The sequence below is a fragment of the Schistocerca serialis genome, chromosome 6, assembly GCF_023864345.2.
Source record: "Schistocerca serialis cubense isolate TAMUIC-IGC-003099 chromosome 6, iqSchSeri2.2, whole genome shotgun sequence".
Taxonomy (NCBI): Eukaryota; Metazoa; Arthropoda; class Insecta; order Orthoptera; family Acrididae; genus Schistocerca; species Schistocerca serialis.
Window position 1 is genome coordinate 135,487,501 of NC_064643.1, and position 21,674 is coordinate 135,509,174.

Genomic DNA, 21,674 nt, shown 5'->3' on the forward strand with positions numbered 1-21,674 from the left:
CTCGATAGCGAGTGTAATGTGTGCTGCTTCTCAAGTTTCTTCTGCGGATTGCCTCACATGGAAAACTCTATTCCATGCCTATCCAGTATAGACAAATGTTTGACTTTTTACCGGAAATAATGGACTTCTGCCACGCGAGGAAAGGAGGGACAGTGTTGTGGGGCTGCGAGATCTGTAAAACTCCGTAAGAGGAATGTGGACATTGAGGTTCCATTGTAATTTCATTGCGGACTTTACGGAAAGCGAACCACCGTCAGGAAAAATACGTGGTTCGAGTCCTCCAAATTATCGATTCAGACGAGCGTAATTCTTGTGTCGTGCTGGATTCGAGATTACACGTTGCAAGCCACAGCATCAGAAACTGAGTTATCGGCAAATACCGTGTGTGACTACTTCGGGTATTGATGAGAAGTGTGTTACGTGATAATGACAAATGACAGTGTGCTAATTGGTGGACCGAATAAAATAGTAGAAGTAGATGAATCTCATATTGCTAGACGAAAGAATCAGAGAGGACGACCTTCTAAAAGTGAAGTAGATCATATTTGGGTTTTTAGTGGGATAGAAAGGGAGTTACGCAAGTGTTTCGTTATGAGGGTATTGACCCCAGACAAGGTGACTTTAGTGGGTCTCATAAAACATTTCATACTGCCTGGAACAAAAGTCATCACAGATGGTTTCAGTCGTATCAGACTCTCAAAGCTGAAAGGTTCGAGCACGAATTCGTGAACCACTCTGTGGAGTTTGTCTCTTCAGATGACGCCAGTGTCCACACCCAGAATATAGAACGGCTGTGGAAGTCTGTCACGTCTACCATAAAAAGAGAAGGGCGTCCAGGACAGAGTGTCAAGTGTACCATAAAAAGAGGAGGGCGTCGGGACGAACTGTATTTGTCCAGTACCTACACTTTCACAACTTGCCTTTGCAGGGGGAAGTCGATGCATGCGACACTCTGCCAATATTCCTGCGCGATATTGGCAGAGTTTATTCTGGGTATGGGAAAAAACCCCCCCATGAACCATGGACCTTGCCGTTGGTGGGGAGGCTTGCGTGCCTCAGCGATACACATAGCCGTACCGTAGGTGCAACCACAACGGAGGGGTATCTGTTGAGAGGCCAGACAAACGTGTGGTTCCTGAAGAGGGGCAGCAGCCTTTTCAGTAGTTGCAAGGGCAACAGTCTGGATGATTGACTACATCTACATCTACATCTACATCTACATTGATACTCCGCAAGCCACCCAACGGTGTGTGGCGGAGGGCACTTTACGTGCCACTGTCAATACCTCCCTTTCCTGTTCCAGTCGCGTATGGTTCGCGGGAAGAACGACTGTCTGAAAGCCTCCGTGCGCGCTCTAATCTCTCTAATTTTACATTCGTGATCTCCTCGGGAAGTATAAGTAGGGGGAAGCAATATATTCGATACCTCATCCAGAAACGCACCCTCTCGAAACCTGGCGAGCAAGCTACACCGCGATGCAGAGCGCCTCTCTTGCAGAGTCTGCCACTTGAGTTTATTAAACATCTCCGTAACGCTATCACGGTTACCAAATAACCCAGTGACGAAACGCGCCGCTCTTCTTTGGATCTTCTCTATCTCCTCCGTCAACCCGACCTGGTACGGATCCCACACTGATGAGCAATACTCAAGTATAGGTCGAACGAGTGTTTTGTAAGCCACCTCCTTTGTTGATGGACTACATTTTCTAAGCACTCTCCCAATGAATCTCAACCTGGTACCCGCCTTACCAACAATTAGTTTTATATGATCATTCCACTTCAAATCGTTCCGTACGCATACTCCCAGATATTTTACAGAAGTAACTGCTACCAGTGTTTGTTCCGCTATCATATAATCACACAATAAAGGATCCTTCTTTCTATGTATTCGCAATACATTACATTTGTCTATGTTAAGGGTCAGTTGCCACTTCCTGCACCAAGTGCCTATCCGCTGCAGATCTTCCTGTATTTCACTACAATTTTCTAATGCAGCAACTTCTCTGTATACTACAGCATCATCCGCGAAAAGCCGCATGGAACTTCCGACACTATCTACTAAGTCATTTATATATATTGTGAAAAGCAATGGTCCCATAACACTCCCCTGTGGCACGCCAGAGGTTACTTTAACGTCTGTAGACGTCTCTCCATTGATAACAACATGCTGTGTTCTGTTTGCCAAAAACTCCTCAATCCAGCCTTGTAACAATAACCAAAACGGCCTTGCTGTGCTGGTACTGCGAACGGCTGAAAGCAAGGGGAAACTACAGCCGTAATTTTTCCCGAGGGCATGCAGCTTTACTGTATGATTACATGATGATGGCGTCCTCTTGGGTAAAATATTCCGGAGGTAAAATAGTCCCCCATTCGGATCTCCGGGCGGGGACTACTCAAAAGGATGTCGTTATCAGGAGAAAGAAAACTGGCGTTCTACGGATCGGAGCGTGGAATGTCAGATCCCTTAATCGGGCAGGTAGGTTAGAAACTTTAAAAAGGGAAATGGATAGGTTGAAGTTAGATATAGTGGGAATTAGTGAAGTTCGGTGGCAGGAGGAACAAGACTTCTGGTCAGGTGACTACAGGGTTATAAACACAAAATCAAATAGGGGTAATGCAGGAGTAGGTTTAATAATGAATAGGAAAATAGGAATGCGAGTAAGCTACTACAAACAGCATAGTGAACGCATTATTGTGGCCAAGATAGATACGAAGCCCACACCTACTACAGTAGTACAAGTTTATATGCCAACTAGCTCTGCAGATGACGAAGAAATTGAAGAAATGTATGATGAAATAAAAGAAATTATTCAGATTGTGAAGGGAGACGAAAATTTAATGGTCATGGGTGACTGGAATTCGAGTGTAGGAAAAGGGAGAGAAGGAAACATAGTAGGTGAATACGGATTGGGGGACAGAAATGAAAGAGGAAGCCGCCTGGTAGAATTTTGCACAGAGCACAACATAATCATAACTAACATTTGGTTTAAGAATCATGAAAGAAGGTTGTATACATGGAAGAACCCTGGAGATACTAAAAGGTATCAGATAGATTATATAATGGTAAGACAGAGATTTAGGAACCAGGTTTTAATTTGTAAGACATTTCCAGGGGCAGATGTGGACTCTGACCACAATCTATTGGTTATGACCTGTAGATTAAAACTGAAGAAACTGCAAAAAGGTGGGAATTTAAGGAGATGGGACCTGGATAAACTAAAAGAACCAGAGGTTGTACAGAGATTCAGGGAGAGCATAAGGGAGCAATTGACAGGAATGGGGGAAATAAATACAGTAGAAGAAGAATGGGTAGCTTTGAGGGATGAAGTAGTGAAGGCAGCAGAGGACCAAGTAGGTAAAAAGACGAGGGCTAGTAGAAATCCTTGGGTAACAGAAGAAATATTGAATTTAATTGATGAAAGGAGAAAATATAAAAATGCAGTAAGTGAAACAGGCAAAAAGGAATACAAACGTCTCAAAAACGAGATCGACAGGAAGTGCAAAATGGCTAAGCAGGGATGGCTAGAGGACAAATGTAAGGATGTAGAGGTCTATCACACTAGAGGTAAGATAGATACCGCCTACAGGAAAATTAAAGAGACCTTTGGAGATAAGAGAACGACTTGTATGAATATCAAGAGCTCAGATGGAAACCCAGTTCTAAGCAAAGAAGGGAAAGCAGAAAGGTAGAAGGAGTATATAGAGGGTCTATACAAGGGCAATGAACTTGAGGACAATATTATGGAAATGGAAGAGGATGTAGATGAAGATGAAATGGGAGATATGATACTGCGTGAAGAGTTTGACAGAGCACTGAAAGACCTGAGTCGAAACAAGGCCCCCGGAGTAGACAATATTCCATTGGAACTACTGACGGCCGTGGGAGAGCCAGTCCTGACAAAACTCTACCATCTGGTGAGCAAGATGTATGAGACAGGTGAAATACCCTCAGACTTCAAGAAGAATATAATAATTCCAATCCCAAAGAAAGCAGGTGTTGACAGATGTGAAAATTACCGAACTATCAGTTTAATAAGTCACAGCTGCAAAATACTAACACGAATTCTTTACAGACGAATGGAAAAACTAGTAGAAGCCAACCTCGGGGAAGATCAGTTTGGATTCCGTAGAAACACTGGAACACGTGAGGCAATACTGACCTTACGACTTATCTTAGAAGAAAGATTAAGGAAAGGCAAACCTACGTTTCTAGCATTTGTAGACTTAGAGAAAGCTTTTGACAATGTTGACTGGAATACTCTCTTTCAAATTCTAAAGGTGGCAGGGGTAAAATACAGGGAGCGAAAGTCTATTTACAATTTGTACAGAAACCAGATGGCAGTTATAAGAGTCGAGGGACATGAAAGGGAAGCAGTGGTTGGGAAGGGAGTAAGACAGGGTTGTAGCCTCTCCCCGATGTTGTTCAATCTGTATATTGAGCAAGCAGTAAAGGAAACAAAAGAAAAATTCGGAGTAGGTATTAAAATTCATGGAGAAGAAATAAAAACTTTGAGGTTCGCCGATGACATTGTAATTCTGTCAGAGACAGCAAAGGACTTGGAAGAGCAGTTGAATGGAATGGACAGTGTCTTGAAAGGAGGATGTAAGATGAACATCAACAAAAGCAAAACAAGGATAATGGAATGTAGTCTAATTAAGTCGGGTGATGCTGAGGGAATTAGATTAGGAAATGAGGCACTTAAAGTAGTAAAGGAGTTTTGCTATTTGGGGAGCAAAATAACTGATGATGGTCGAAGTAGAGAGGATATAAAATGTAGGCTGGCAATGGCAAGGAAAGCGTTTCTGAAGAAGAGAAATTTGTTAACATCCAGTATTGATTTAAGTGTCAGGAAGTCGTTTCTGAAAGTATTTGTATGGAGTGTAGCCATGTATGGAAGTGAAACATGGACGATAAATAGTTTGGATAAGAAGAGAATAGAAGCTTTCGAAATGTGGTGCTACAGAAGAATGCTGAAGATTAGATGGGTAGATCACATAACTAATGAGGAAGTATTGAATAGGATTGGGGAGAAGAGAAGTTTGTGGCACAATTTGACCAGAAGAAGGGATCGGTTGGTAGGACATGTTCTGAGGCATCAAGGGATCACCAATTTAGTATTGGAGTGCAGCGTGGAGGGTAAAAATCGTAGAGGGGGACCAAGAGATGAATACACTAAGCAGATTCAGAAGGATGTAGGTTGCAGTAGGTACTGGGAGATGAAAAAGCTTGCACAGGATAGAGTAGCATGGAGAGCTGCATCAAACCAGTCTCAGGACTGAAGACCACAACAACAACATGGGAAAAAAGGAATAGTCACTGCAGCTTATACATCACGCGGACTGCCACAAGACGATAACATCGACGACGAATAAGGTAGGTCGTCTCCTTTGAATTTAAAAGTGCTTCTCGAACGCTTTTCTTTTGTCGTTGCTGTAGTTACAACTTGAAACATACTCGTAACGCGCGCCACGAGACTTCCATAATCGATTTACTATCGCATGTTTGAGATGTATCGTTCGGAGGCCTCCAACTTTGACAGACAATCATTCTTGGAAATTACCCATTTTTCGATTGAAATCTAACAGTCCCGGTAAATCCTCAGATATTTTCTGAGGCGAAGAGGTTTGAAATCGTGAGATCAAATGAATAAATAGCGGCACCTTTAGAATTCATCTACTGGTAATAACAGCTGGAGGGCGACTAGCTGAGCGTATATCCCACATATATAGAGCACTGCTCGTACGTCCTTGTACCCAGCAGGAACACAACTAAGTCCTGATCCTTGTGTAGTGTTTGCGTTAGGCATTTCATAACATGAACCAACTGGCATTCCAAACTCGGCTACGAATTACCTGACGTGCACCAGATCATTTTGTGTGTGTGAGCGTCAGCGGTTGAGGTTGAAATGTCTTCTGTAATTGAATGATGACCTCCTTTAAATAAGGAGGCCCTTTATAAAGCTGCGTTCGGCCTACAGCATAATCTCCGTGAGGGATACAGTGCTACGACGGTTAGTTGTCACGTGGAAAAAGTTAGTGTTTTTTTTTTCAGTTCTCGTATGAAACAACAGTTGATGATATGGATTTCAAAGTACTGTAATGTCCGATACCGAGCGAGATTTTGCGGCGGCAATGATACATGTTGTCTTCAACAATCCAGTATTTTAATACTAAACGAATATGTTTAGATACTTTGATGACCTTTTCTAACATAAAGCATGATTTTTACTGCGTTCTCCGTTTTTGTTCCGTGTCTTGTTGAACTATTGTCCAGGTAGTATTGTCAGAAGCGTATTCTGGTATAGTTACTTCCATTAAATCCTCAAAAATTTGTATACTATTTTGCGCTTTGCTCACTACGAGATCGCCTGAAAGAAATCTTTCGTGTAGCACTCGGTATGATCCATTTCCTGCAGGCTACAATTTTTTTCGATCACTCTAAATCCTGTAGTCCCTGCTTAGTACAAATCTTACATCGTATAATTCGTTTCATGCTCATTTTCACCACTTTTTTCCCCTCTCTCTGGACTCTTATCTCTTCATCTTCTGGCATTACTTGGTTCAAATGGCTCTGAGCACTATGGGACTCAACTGCTGTGGTCATAAGTCCCCTAGAACTTAGAACTACTTAAACCTAACTAACCTAAGGACAGCACACAACACCCAGCCATCACGAGGCAGAGAAAATCCCTGACCCCGCCGGGAATCAAACCCGGGAACCCGGGCGTGGGAAGCGAGAACGCTACCGCACGACCACGAGATGCGGGCTCTGGCATTACTATTTCAAGTATTGCTCAGCTTTTGAACTCCGGCTAAATTGTTTTTTTTAATGACTCCCTATTGGTATATGCCTCAGCTGTTATTAGTATTTTCTATAGCTTTTTCTAAGCCCCGCGTCCCTTGCTCAATATCTCAGATTTGCGGACTTTTTTTCAGTTCTTCCGTCACTACTGACTTCGTCGCCTGCGGAACATTTAACGTAATATTCCGTGTTTCTTCTTCAGTAGCTACCCTCTCCCATCTCCCCCCCCCCCCCTCCCCATCACTACTGCCTTCACAGTAATTTCATTATACATGAGACGAACGTCTGACCGTTTACTCAGAGCTTGATACCGATCAATTTAGTGGTTTGTCGGCAGCAGAATACGCTTTTGTGTAGTCGAGGCAGGAAAAAGGAGGTCTTTGCAGTCAACTGTATTAGCTCATAAATACAACTACATTGATTCGTACAAGCTACATACAACATTCCAGTAAACTTGTATTTACTGGACTGAAATTCGGTATATTTAGTGTCGGTGCTTAAGAAGTGAAAACAGAAAGCGGAGGAACACAATGCGTGACGGTAAGTGACCTTTAAGAGAAAGCTGGCAAAGCGTCGCGTCTTCGAGTCATCCGCGAAACGTTTGCTGCCGATAGTTATTTGCACCTGTCCTTGGGAGTAATTCGCTCCCTGACACTGTTTGATCAGGTGGTCGCCACTGCCATGTAGAGAGGAAAACACTCACCTTACGTTAAGCGACACACAGCACGTTGCTACTTGCCAGGGTTCACACATTCTGTAACGTCATCGGAATTCTGGCTGCTGCGTTTCCGTGTGGCGTGACACCGCGCCAATATCCATGCGACTTCCACTGTGCCTACTACCTCCAGAGTGTAGAAAACATTTTCTACTGAGCTGATGTGTCTGTGCTGATGATGTATCATTAACATTACTGTCGTACCGAGAGCTATGTGTAACTGGCTTGTCACTGCAATTCCCTGACCTGTGTAATATATGTTAGAGATCCGGAAATCACTGTGAAACTATTCATCATCATCATCATCATCATCATTTAAGACTGATTATGCCTTTCAGCGTTCAGTCTGGAGCATAGCCCCCTTTATAAAATTCCTCCATGTTCCCCTACTCAGTGCTAACATTGGTGCCTCTTCTGATGTTAAACCTATTACTTCAAAATCATTCTTAACCGAATCCAGGTACCTTCTCCTCGGTCTGCCCCGACTCCTCCTACCCTCTACTGCTGAATCCATGAGTCTCTAGGGTAACTTTGCTTCTCCCATGCGTGTAACATGACCCCACCATCTAAGCCTGTTCGCCCTGACTGCTACATCTATAGAGTTCATTCCCAGTTTTTCTTTGATTTCCTCATTGTGGACACCCTCCTGCCATTGTTCCCATCTACTAGTACCTGCAATCATCCTAGCTACTTTCATATCCGTAACCTCAACCTTGTTGATAAGGTAACCTGAATCCACCCAGCTTTCGCTCCCGTACAACAAAGTTGGTCGAAAGATTGAACGGTGCACAGATAACTTAGTCTTGGTACTGACTTCCTTCTTGTAGAAGAGAGTAGATCGTAGCTGAGCGCTCACTGCATTAGCTTTGCTACACCTCGCTTCCAGTTCTTTCACTAGGTTGCCATTCTGTGAGAATATGCATCCTAAGTACTTGAAACCGTCCACCTGTTCTAACTTTGTTCCTCCTATTTGGCACTCAATCCGTTTACATTTCTTTCCCACTGACATTACTTTCGTTTTGGAGATGCTAACCTTCATACCATAGTCCTTACATTTCTGATCTAGCTCTGAAATATTACTTTGCAAACTTTCAATCGAATCTGCCATCACAACTAAGTCATCCGCATATGCAAGACTGCTTATTTTGTGTTCACATATCTTAATCTCACGCAGGCAGTCTATTGTTTTCAACATATGATCCATAAATAATATGAACAACAGTGGAGACAGGTTGCAGCCTTGTCTTACCCCTGAAACTACTCTGAACCATGAACTCAATTTACCATCAACTCTAACTGCTGCCTGACTATCCATGTAAAGACCTTTAATTGCTTGCAAAAGTTTGCCTCCTATTCCATAATCTTGTAGAACAGACAATAACTTCCTCCTAGGAACCCGGTCATATGCCTTTTCTAGATCTATAAAGCATAGATACAATTCCCTGTTCCACTCATAACACTTCTCCATTATTTGCCGTAAGCTAAAGATCTCGTCCTGACAACCTCTAAGAGGCCTAAACCCACTCTGATTTTCATCCAATTGGTCCTCAACTAATACTCGCAGTTTCCTTTCAACAATACCTGAGAAGATTTTACCCACAACGCTGATTAAAGAGATACCTCTATAGTTGTTACAATCTTTTCTGTTTCCATGTTTAAAGATTGGTGTGATTACTGCTTTTGTCTAGTCTGATGGAACCTGTCCCGACTCCCAGGCCATTTCAATTATCCTGTGTAGCCATTTAAGACCTGACATTCCACTGTATTTGATGAGTTCCGACTTAATTTCATCCGCCCCAGCCGCTTTATTGCACTGCAATCTATTGACCATTTTTTCCACTTCCTCAAATGTGATCCTATTTCCATCATCATTCCTGTCCCATTCTACCTCGAAATCTGAAACATTACTGATCGCATTTTCACCTACATTGAGCAACTCTTCAAAATATTCCCTCCATCTGCCCAAGGCATCCACAGGATTCACCAGCAGTTTTCCTGACCTGTCCAAAATACTTGTCATTTCCTTCTTACCTCCCTTTCGATGACTGCTAATTACACTCCAGAATGGTTTTCCAGCAGCTTGACCCATAGTCTCCAACCTGTTTCCAAAGTCTTCCCACGATTTCTTCTTGGATGCTGCAATTATCTGTTTGGCTTTGTTTCTTTCTTCAACATAATTTTCTCTGTCTACCTGGGTTCTGGTTTGTAGCCATTTTTGATACGCCTTCTTTTTCCTTTTACAGGCTGCCTTGACTGTATCATTCCACCAAGCTGTTTGCTTCATCCTACTTTTACACACTACTGTTCCAAGACATTCTTTAGCCACTTCTAGTACTGTGTCCCTGTACCTTGTACATTCCTTTTCCAATGACTGTAATTGACTACATTCAACTAATTGGTACCTTTCTGAGATCGCTGTTATGTACTTGTGCCTGATTTCCTTATCCTGAAGTTTCTCCACTCTTATCCTCCTACATATGGACCTGACCGCCTGCACTTTCGGCCTCACAATCCCAATTTCACTGCAGATTAAATAATGATCAGTGTCATTAAAGAATCCCCTGAATACACTTGTGTCCCTCACAGCCTTCCTGAATTCCTAATCTGTTATTATATAGTCAATGACAGATCTGGTTCCCCTGCCTTCCCAAGTACACCGGTGAATGTTCTTATGTTTAAAAAAGGAGTTTGTGATTACTAAGCCCATACTGGCACAGAAATCCAAGAGTTGTTTCCCGTTCCTGTTGGCCTCCATATCCTCTCCAAATTTACCCATAACCTTTTCATACCCTTCTGTTCGATTTCCAATCCTGGCGTTAAAATCACCCATGAGCAGAACACTGTCCTTGTCCTTTACTCTAACAACTACATCACTGAGTGCCTCATAAAAACTATCCATCTTATCTTGATCTGTCCCTTCACAATGCGAATATACTGACACAATCCTAATTTTCTTGCTAGACACTGTCAAATCTATCCACATCAGTCGTTCGTTTACATACCTTATTGCAACTACGCTGGGTTCCATTTCTTTCCTGATGTAAAGCCCTACACCCCATTGTGCTATTCCTGCTTTGACTCCTGACAGGTAGACCTTGTATTCTCCCACTTCCTCTTCTTTCTCACCCCTTACCCGAATGTCACTAACAGCTAAAACGTCCAGCCCCATCTTACTTGCAGCCTCTGCCAGCTCTACCTTCTTGCCAGAGTAGCCCCCATTGATATTAATAGCTCCCCATCTCATTACCATTTGTTTGCCAAGTCGTATCTTTGGAGTCCCTGGTTTGTCAGTTAGAGGTGGGACTCCGTCACCTCCAAAGGTCCGAGGCATTTTGCTCTGATTGTTGCCAGCATCATATTTAAAGTACCAGGGAAGCAGGTTGCTAGCCTTACTTGCCCCGAGTCCCATTGGGTTTTACCTCTAACGGCTGAGGGACTAACCGGTGGATTTGGTAACCTTTGCCGTATGAGCACAAAGGTGAACACGACTCAGAATATGTCCGAGATGCCCAGCCTTATTCCAAAGTAACTGGTATCCCGACTGTCGGGACCACTTACTTGGCCACTCATACGTTGCCCGTGGTTCATGAACTAGGACATGACTACAGGAACCCACACCATGAACCACTATCAAAAATTCCTGGCTGTGTACTTTAGTTTCAATTACATAGTAGTCTCGTATTCGTTACTTAAGTCAAAATAAACAGTCAGCAAGATCTAATAAAATATGCACTTGAACAACGATATAAACTTCTCTACCGCGAGCCGAAAATCAACCAATTCTAACGCTGCCGTCGGATTTTGTTAGCTTCAAACATATTTCTTAGTAAGGAATATTGACCGCGGACGAATCGGACACCTGACGTCGTGTTACCCCTAACAAGATCCAATGACAGATGGTACGAGTAGTCTTCTTTAAAGTGTGTTGTTCTGAAAACAAGCCGCGCGGGGTAGCCGCGTGGTCATGGCGATTTGTCACGGTTCGCGCGGCTTCCCCCTTCGGAGGTCCGAGTCCTCCCTCGGGCATGACTGTGGGTGTTGTCCTTAGCGTAAGTTACTAGATTAACTAGTGTCTAAGCCTACGGACCGATGACATCAGCAGTTTGGTCTCACACCACGAATTTCCAAAACTTTTCTAAAAACAAATCGAACATGTTAGGAAACAGAATTTAATAAAAGTTGACAGAGTTATGGTTGATGAGCTGTAATGAGGCATGACAATACTGTTCATTTGCATAATACTTTGCGTAATCCTAAATCCGTCATAAAAATACCCTACTGGCCATTAAAATTGCTACACCACAAAGATGACGTGCTACAGACGCGAAATTTAATCGCCAGGAAGAAAATGTTGTGATATGCAAATGATTAGCTTTTCAGAGCATTCACACGAGGTTTGCGCCGGTGGCGACACCTACAACGTGCTGACACGAGGAAAGTTTCCAACCGATTTCTCATACACAAACAGCAGTTGACCGGCTTTGCCTGGTGAAACGTTGTTAAAATGCCTCGTGTAAGGAGGAGAAATGCGTATCATCACGTCTCCGACTTTGATAAAGGTCGGATTGTAGCCTATCGCGATTGCGGTTTATCGTATCGTGACATTGCTGCTGGCGTGGGTTGAGATCCAATGACTGTTAGCAGAATATGGAATCGGCGGGTTCAGGAGGGTAATACGGAACGCCATGCTGGATCCAAACGGCCTCGTATCACTAGCAGTCGAGATGACAGGCATCTTATCCGCATGGCTCTAACGGATCGTGCAGCCACGTCTCGATTCCTGAGTCAACAGATGGGGACGTTTGCAAGACAACAACCATCTGCACGAACAGTTCGACGACGTTTGCAGCAGCATGGACTATCAGCTCGGAGACCATGGCTGCGGTTACCCTTGACTCTCCATCACAGACAGGAGCGCCTGCGATGGTCTACTCAACGACAAACCTGGGTGCACGAATGGCAATACGTCATTTTTTCGGATGAATCCAGGTTCTGTTTACAGCATCATGATGGTTGCATCCGTGTTTGGCGACATCTCGGTGAACGCATATTGGAAGTGTGTATTCGTCATCGCCATACTGGCGTATCACCCGGCGTGATGGTATGGAGTGCTGGTCACCTCTTGTTTGCATTGACGGCAATTTGAACAGTGGCCGTTACATTTCAGATGTGTTACGACCCGTGGCTCTACCCTTCATTCGATCCCTGCGAAACCCTACATTTCAGCAGGATAATGCACGACCGCATGTTGCAGGTCCTGTACGGGCCTTTCTGGATACAGAAAATGGTCGACTGCTGCCCTGGCCAGCACGTTCTCCAGATTTATCACCAATTGAAAACGTCTGTTCAATGATGGGCGAGCAACTGGTTCGTCACAATACGCCAGTCACTACTCTTGATGAACTGTGGTATCGTGTTGAAGCTGCATGGGCAGCTGTACCTGCACACGCCATCCAAGCTCTGTTTGACTCAATACCCAGGCGTATCAAGGCCGTTATTACGGTCAGAGGTGGTTGTTCTGGGTACTGATTTCTCAGGATCTATGCACCCAAACTGCGTGATAATGTAATCACATGTCAGTTCTAGTATAATATATTTGTCCAATGAGTACCCGTTTATCATTTGCATTTTTACTTGGTGTAGCAATTTTAACGGCCAGTAGAGTATATGGAGTGAGTAACAGCTAGCGGTGAAACTGCTGTACAAATATACAGGGTGAATCACCTAAAATTTGCAACGTAAATATTGGGGAAATGGGAAGTACTATTGTTGTGCTGTTTTCACAGAGTGGACTGGCAATCAGGGGTTCGTATTGTTAACCAGCCAACAGATTGTAATAATAGACTACTTAGAAAGTGTATTTCTTTGTGCAAATGTACGCTTTCTTAATTGGAACAGTGCCTGTTGACATTAACAAACTAAGAGTAGGGTAAATGACTGTGGTGTTTGTTACAGATTCTAGTGTGTGCCGTTTACGAGATATCGTATTTTGAAAAGTTCCCACGCCGACACGTGGACGATACCTGTGGTGGCAGGTCAATAGTGCATCTTTCGGCTATTTACGTGGCCATTGTTGGTGAATGTAGCTACATCACTAAACTAGATACATGATGTACCTGGATATCCTGTTTTAATGCCCATGTATAAAAGTTAACACGACTCTCACAATCGTTTCCGTGCAATTCTTGATGGAGAGAGATGTGATAGAGATGGGTCCTATATTGACGGAGAATGCGTAGGACACTTGCTTGTCTCTTATCACTTCCTAGTGCGATTGCGCGGGAATTAACTTGCGAATAAACTGCAACAGCGGCAAGAACGTTAATTTCCCCCTCTTCTGTTGTCACTTGTTTCCTTCTTTTACGTTGTCTGTTACACTACCACTTTCACGTGAATGTTTGAAAAGGTTAGTAAATAATTTGGGATATCTTGCCACATACACCGCAAAAAAACAAACTGCATTCTTCCTATACTCTTCATACCCCACGAGCATGTAGACTTTTTCTGCATTAGTAAATCCCATCGTCCACTCACGAGTTACTGTTTGGAGTATCACACACTAACTGACACGCAGGTAGAAGTGCATCGAGGAACACACAAGCACACTGTAAGCAAGCATAACAACATCGTACCTAGCAATTACGCAGGTTGAAGGGAAAAACAAGCGACAAGGGTCAGTGTGAAAACTTTTCAAAATACGATATTATCGTAAACGCCCCCCCCCCCCCCTCTAAAATCCTACAACAAACACCACTGGCATTCTAACTTACCCTACTTTTAGTTTCTTAATGACAATAGGCATTTTTCCATTTAAGGAAGTGTATGTTTATACAAAAAAATACACTTTCTAGGTATTATTACAATCTGTTGATTGGATAAGAATACGAGCCCCTGTCTACCAATTCATTTTGTGAAAACCGCGTATCAATAGCACTTTTCGTTTCCCTAATATAGCGGTGCAAGTTTTAGGTGATTAACCCTGTATCCCATGAACCATTATTTTTGAAAACTTTATTTAGGCTTCTACTTTCAACGTCTTAGTAGCGTCTTCTTCAGGTCCCTATATAGTTGCAAAAAGTACTTTAAACAATAAAGATTAAATTACTTCAGTAATACAACAAAACTGCCACATCAAATAGACACACGTAAATAATTATGAATTAAAAATAATACGAACGACAGTGGTTCACATACAGAAGGTGTGAATATATCAGGTATATTAAGACAATTATGGGAAACCTACATATTCAACGTCCAAGACATGAAACAAATTTAGTAAGAAGTTAAAAATAGGAAATACCATAAAGTAGATGCAATAATGATATTATAAAAAGATATAGTCATAGTGTATGAAAAAGTATGCAAAATAGTAATAGGAAATGGTAATAATTAACCGAAATGTAAAGTAGTTGAAGGGGAGATTGTGTCTAATATGTGTGTAGCGTGAAAATGAATTATTTCTAGGTTGAAAACAAAAGAGGAAAAGGTCATGTCATGTACAAAAATATGCCAAGCATGTCGTGAAAACCGTACAAGTTGGGCACATACAAAGTAGACTGAAAACATGTAAACAGGTAGTTGCAACAGTATACCATAGCTACGAAAGCTACGGAGTACTTGTCAAGTTATATAAGAAAAGAGATATAGGATGAAAACTAACAGGACTAGAATTCGTTAACCTTTAGAATGACGGTACAACCAAAAAAGATAGATTTGTGTACCTTATTATCCAAGGAAAAACATCTTACGTAGAAATGATTATGAAAATGAAGACGGAGCTGGATTATAACCACTCTGTCATGAAAGAGGAGAAAAGAAGCAATGAGCTGCTATATGCAACTGCAAGAAAGACCTATCAAGTCGATAACGAACATGATGGTATGCAGCGAGAGAGGGAACTCAGAATTAAGAAACACAGTGTAATACACCTATTTGGAGTTTAAGTGAAAAATGCACTGTAGATACATGAAGGTATTTGAAATAAGAGTAAAATTATAATCATAATGGAGGAGGAAGGAGGTATGCACTAAGAAATTACTAGATATGAAAACATCTCATTGTCACGTGTGGACAACTAAGTGTTTAGGGGAAAAAATCTAAAGCAAACCAAAACACTTAGTAGGAACTGGTTTAAAATAGCCACTCAATTGTAAAATGTTCGACGGAAAATTCGGGTTCGTAGTACCTTTTCACTGTCGTTGATCTAATGGTACTGGTCGACATTTACTTACCATTTACGAATAGCGTGATTTCTTGATATACCGTAGCATGGATCACTTACATTTCGGGCTTAACCCATTTTTATCCTCTACTAACATCAGGCTTAACCAGTTTCTATCCTCTACTAACATATGCTCACGTGTTTGATATATATATATATATATATATATATATATATATATATATATATATATATATATATATATATATATATATATATATATATATATATTACATGATATCAAGTTGGTTTGAAGTCTTTTCCACATTAGAATACACTGACCCGAATTTCGTGTCGTGCGTTTTCCTATGGGTGCTTATTTTAAACCAGTTCTTAATAAGTATTTCGGATTGATTTAGGTATTTCCCCTAACTGATGTATATTCTCAGTTCTAAGAGAGTCTAAATATTATAATCTCGCCGAAACTAATAATCGGATTTTAAAGAGTAAAACACCTTTGAATTCTACATCTACATACAAATATATTCCGCAAGAGACTTTGCAGCGTGTGGTGGAGAAGGGGGGGGGGGGGGTTAGATTGTGTACCATGCGCCACTTCCCCCGTTTCGCGATTGGAGGAGGAAAGGGTTAAGTGACTATGGTACACAAACCCCTCTCCGCCAGGTTTCTTGCGGAGTATAAAATCTAGAGGTAAAATTCAAAGGTGTTTCACTCTTCAAAATCCGATTTGTAGTTTTAGAGAACTTACAATATTTAGAACATGAGACTTATTTGTATTGAACGTGAGATAGATGTGGAAATTCGTGTTGTTACACAAAAATATAGCAACAGACTGATGCGGCGCTCCTAGTTTGAGGCAGCTGAAGATTCTGCTTAAAAAAGCGGAATAGTGGAGGACAGTTTTATTTAAACATTAAAACTGATATTACAATTACTGGCAATACGTTCGTGGAACGACACACCAACAGTACGGCAAAGGACGTGGCATCTAAGAATGATTCACCACTTAACTTCGATAGTACTTCCGTTTTTGTTTCTTCCACAGGACTGAAAGAAAGGTGGACGTCAAAAAGTCGAACTGATTTGTAAAACAAGTAATTGAGTTATAAATACTCTTCCGTGATAACTTACCGTCATGAGTTTAATTTCAAGATATACAGTTCCACTACAAAAGTAGATTACTAGCAGCAATGAACAGGAAATCACAAAAGAATGCGGTCATATACACTTCTGTAAAATTACATTTATGCCATCAAGGATTCCTAATGCTCACAATCCCAAATACCTGGAGGTTTTAGAAATTTATTCATTTGTAGGCAAACCAAATTTCAGAAAGAGGGAAAGAGCGAGAGTTGTGGCTTCACAGAATGTTACGTAGCTGTAGCATAACTCACAAGGAAACCTCCCCATCTCATCCCCCTCAGATTTAGTTATAAGTTGGCACAGTGGATAGGCCTTGAAAAACTGAACACAGATCAATCGAGAATACAGGAAGAAGTTGTGTGGAACTATGAAAAAAAAATAAGCAAAATATACAAACGGGGTAGTCCATGCGCAAGACAGTCAACATCAAGGATAATTGAAGGCTAGGAGCGCCGTGGTCCCGTGGTTACCGCGAGCAGCGGCGGAGCGAGAGGTCCTTGGTTCAAGTTATCCCTCGAGTCAAAATTTTAATTTTCAGACAATTATTTTGCGAAGCTGCACAGGTACACAGAGCAGTATTGTTTACGTGATCGTGTGTCAATTATCAAAGTTCAGGCACTCACATATAATGAACTTCGCTCTCCAAAATTCCAGGACATGTTCAGATTTGCTTGGACATATGCAGGATTTGACGGTCTACAAACGGAAAAATTTGAAAACGTTAAAAACAGATGTTTTGACAGAGCACAGGGAAAACTATGCGACTGTGAAACTGTTGCATTCATTTGTTGCAGTTTATGTGACAAACTCTTACGTTTTCATCACTTTTTTTGGAGTGATTATGACATCAACAAGAAAACCTAAATCGGGCAAGGTAGAAGAATCTTTTCACCCATTCGCCAAGTGTACAAGTTAGGTGGGTCGACAAAGTATTCCTGTCATGTGACGCACATACCGTTACCAGTGTCGTATAGACTACATCAGACGTGTTCTCCTGTGGGGGAATTGGTTGACCTATGACCTTGCGATCAAATGTTTTCGTTTCCCATTGGAGAGGCACGTCCTTTCGTCTACTAATCGCACGGTTTTGCGGTGCGATCGCAAAACACAGACACTAAACTTACTACAGTGAACAGAGACGTCAGTGAACAAACGGACAGATCGTAACTTTACGAAAATAAGGAAAGAAAACTTTTCACTCGAGGAAAGACTTGAACCAAGGACCTCCAGTTCCGCAGCTGCTCACGCTTACCACGGGACCACGGCGCTCCTTGCCTCAGAATATGCTAGATGTTGCCTATCTTACGCATGGACTACTCAGTTTGTATATTTTGCTTTTTTTTCATAGTTCCACACAACGTCTTCCTGTTTTCTCGATTGATCAGTTTTTCATGGCCTATCCACTGTGCCAACATATAACTAAATCTGAGGGGGGTGCGATGGGGAGGTTCCCTTGTCAGTGCGCTGTGGACGACCACGACGAGGTTAATATAACTCTCTCGCCTCATTATCAATGACTCTGCAGGTACTAACAATCCATGTAAATAAGCACCTTCCTCCGACTAATTATAACACCTGCGGTCTGTCGTACCGCGTCACACCACTGTACAGAATTCAGCGTCACTCATTCCACACCAAGCACCGCCATTCACGGTCTGCCGTCGCCAGTGCGCAACAACAAAATTATTGTTTAACATTAATACCAATTTAGCAAAGCTCTCTCAAATGCTTCTAGATATTTCGCAAATTGTCATTCAGTTCATTCCAAACATTGTACTGTTTACTTTCGAATCAGATATTAAATAAAATGATTGTTACGTTGGTTGACCAAGGTTGTGCAATCGGTACGTAGTATTATTGTGTGTCAACAGTTGCTGCCGAAAAGCAAAATTTAGAACAACAATAAAACGACTAATTGTCGGTTCTTCTTTAATTTAATATGCTTTCCATAAAAATTACTGCAACAAAAATTCACAGTGCCTTTACCATGACAGGAACGACGCACTCAGCCAGGGTTCGCTCCTGCGATGCAGGTAAAACGGAGACATGGCGTGCTCCGGAAACTATCACTTCAGAAGCCACATCAAGGCACACTTTCACATACACACTATAGGATTCAATGCTCAAAAATAGATATTGCACGTCGCACTTTCTTCCACTAGCTTTTCCTTTCGCGGTCAAATTAAATCAAACAAAATAAAACAAATGTACAAACAAAAAGTAAAAATGGGATTTGCAGGATTGTGAACGTTAATAGACAGTTCTTCTGCTACAGAATAAACATTCAAAAGTGATACAGTTAATTAATTATACACCAACTGCAGTAGGAGCTTCACATCATAACTGCTATCGTAGCATGCAGATAATAACTGTTCTACAATTACTAACATAAACTAACTCCATAAACAGTCGTCCCACCTATCTAAAGCCCTAATTTACAAATTCATACAACTGAGACACGCTTTTGGGTCATTAGAAACAAGAATAATAATGGCCAAGATATGCACAACGTTACATCGCGATGGCCTTTGTCTTGTGAACACCGCGACCAGTTCTTCACTTAAATGCAATTTGATTTTCAACCATTTCAATCGCGGCATTTAATCATCGTAATGAATGCTCGTGTACCAGTCAACTCATTGCCCTGTTTAAAAAATCGATTGTCCGCTACTCATCTGTAAATAGTAGGTTTGTTTTTCATTTAACGATTCTGACGAATGAAGCAATTTAATCACTCCCCCTCCTCCCAATTTTTGAAGGTATGTTCATTCTTGCCAAATGTATGATTATCCTTCAACTGCTAATATCAGTGGACAGGTGTTGTGGCGGAAAATACTAACAATAAATGGGCATCCAAGGTCAGTCCGAACTCCACCGACAAACTTTCAGTGATTGTCAGGGACACCATCTAAGCAGAGGCATCTCGTCAGTATACATTCCGGGTGATCACAAATTTTTAGATGCAAATAAATTTGAGAGTATCGAATTAACATCATCTGCTGTATAACAGTTATGTTTATCAACAAGTTTATACAGTTACAGCCACTGCCAATAATAATAACAGCAGTAATAATAATAGTAGTATTCACAACTTGTGTAACAAAAGAAAGAGATGTTTTTGTGGAATTTTGTTGTTTTGTACAGAATTAAGTACAGTTTAGGACAGGAACGAAGTAATGTGTAAGCTTTCGGTACTGTCCGTTTCGAATTTTTATATAAGTGGGAGTTATCGTACTTTATTTTTTCGGACAAATGCACCAGATCCCTAAAACATGTATTAGTCCACGGGTTAACTTCCGGGTTGGAAATCAGATATTCTTAGGTTGCACCAACATAACAACTTACGCTACTGTGCACTTCTTTGTTAAATGTTCGCTTCTATAGACGCTTATTTGATTTCGTCACTTTCTCAATCAACAGATTTGCTCTGGGAAGCCTTCATTCGATTGCGGCAAACTTTTCCCGGTAATTTTCTTTTCTGTTAGCACTTAAAAACAGATTCAACAGAGTTATTTTGACACTTGCACACGAAAGCCGATTCCTGAACACTAAACTAACAACTCGGAATACAAATTGCCGTTTGTGGAAATGATTAAATTCAAGTATTACTGTCTACCAACAGGGTCACTTGACTAGAATACAAATGACGCGCTGTGAATCATTAAGGGCCAAAAGCAAACCGTCTTCGATCTCACATTTAAGTGAATTTCAGAGAAACCAGTGAGGCAGCTTTTTGTGAATGTTCATGTGTACTGTATGGGCCTGTAGCACAAATAAATCTGAACATCTTTAACATTTCGCGGCCCTGTCAGCAACTGTGTAAATATTAATTTTAATTTTAATAATTAACAGCCTCAGTTGCACTGTTTGCCTAGAATTTACCTAGGTTTCAGTCGGGATAACCCAACCTTCTTCAGAATAACAGTGACTACCGTCTTTCCATAGCGGACATCGTCAGGCTAAAACTACAAATCCATAAATTATCGTCAGATTAACTCATTCATAAACACACAAACTAGGTTTTTCTATCAATATAGCTACAACATATAGTAACGTCCGACATAATTCTACGGTATAGTGAGTGAATTGGCTAGCGAGATTCGTGCCATGCGAACGGGGACAGAAGCCTGCTGCAGTGTGCTACCCCCCAGTGGCGCTCACGTAAACCTGTACTAGGGTGGTAGCGAAAGCTGTGCACGCCGTGAGCCGCGCACGCTGTTTATCGAATCGGTATGTATTTGGCCCGTAAGCCAATGACGTCACGCCAGTTGCGTGTGCGTGGAAAGTCCTAAAAACGTGCCCAAATGAAGCTATGCTCGAGACCCTGATGCCAAGTTTCACGGAGTCTAGAGGAGTAGCAACACGTAGCGTAGTAGATTTAGTGACATATACACTACTGAAACCTCCTGGCAGATTAAAACTGTGTGCCCGACCGAGACTCGAACTCGGGTCCATTGCCTTTTGCGGGCAAGTAAAGCTGTGAGGACCGGGCGTCAGCCGTGCTTCGGTAGCTCAGATGGTGGAGCACTTGCCCGCGAAAGGCAATGGTCCCGAGTTCGAGTCTCGGTCGGGCACACAGTTTTAATCTGCCAGGAAGTTTCATATCAGCGCACACTCCGCTGCAGAGTGAAAATCTCATTCTATATACACTACTGGCCATTAAAATTACTACACCAAGAAGAAATGCAGATGATAAACGAGTATTCATTGGACAAATATGTTATACTAAAACTGACATGAGATTACATTTTCACGCAATTTGGGTGCATAGATCCTGAGAAATCAGTACCCAGAACAGCCACCTCTGGCCGTAATAACGGCCCTGACACGCAT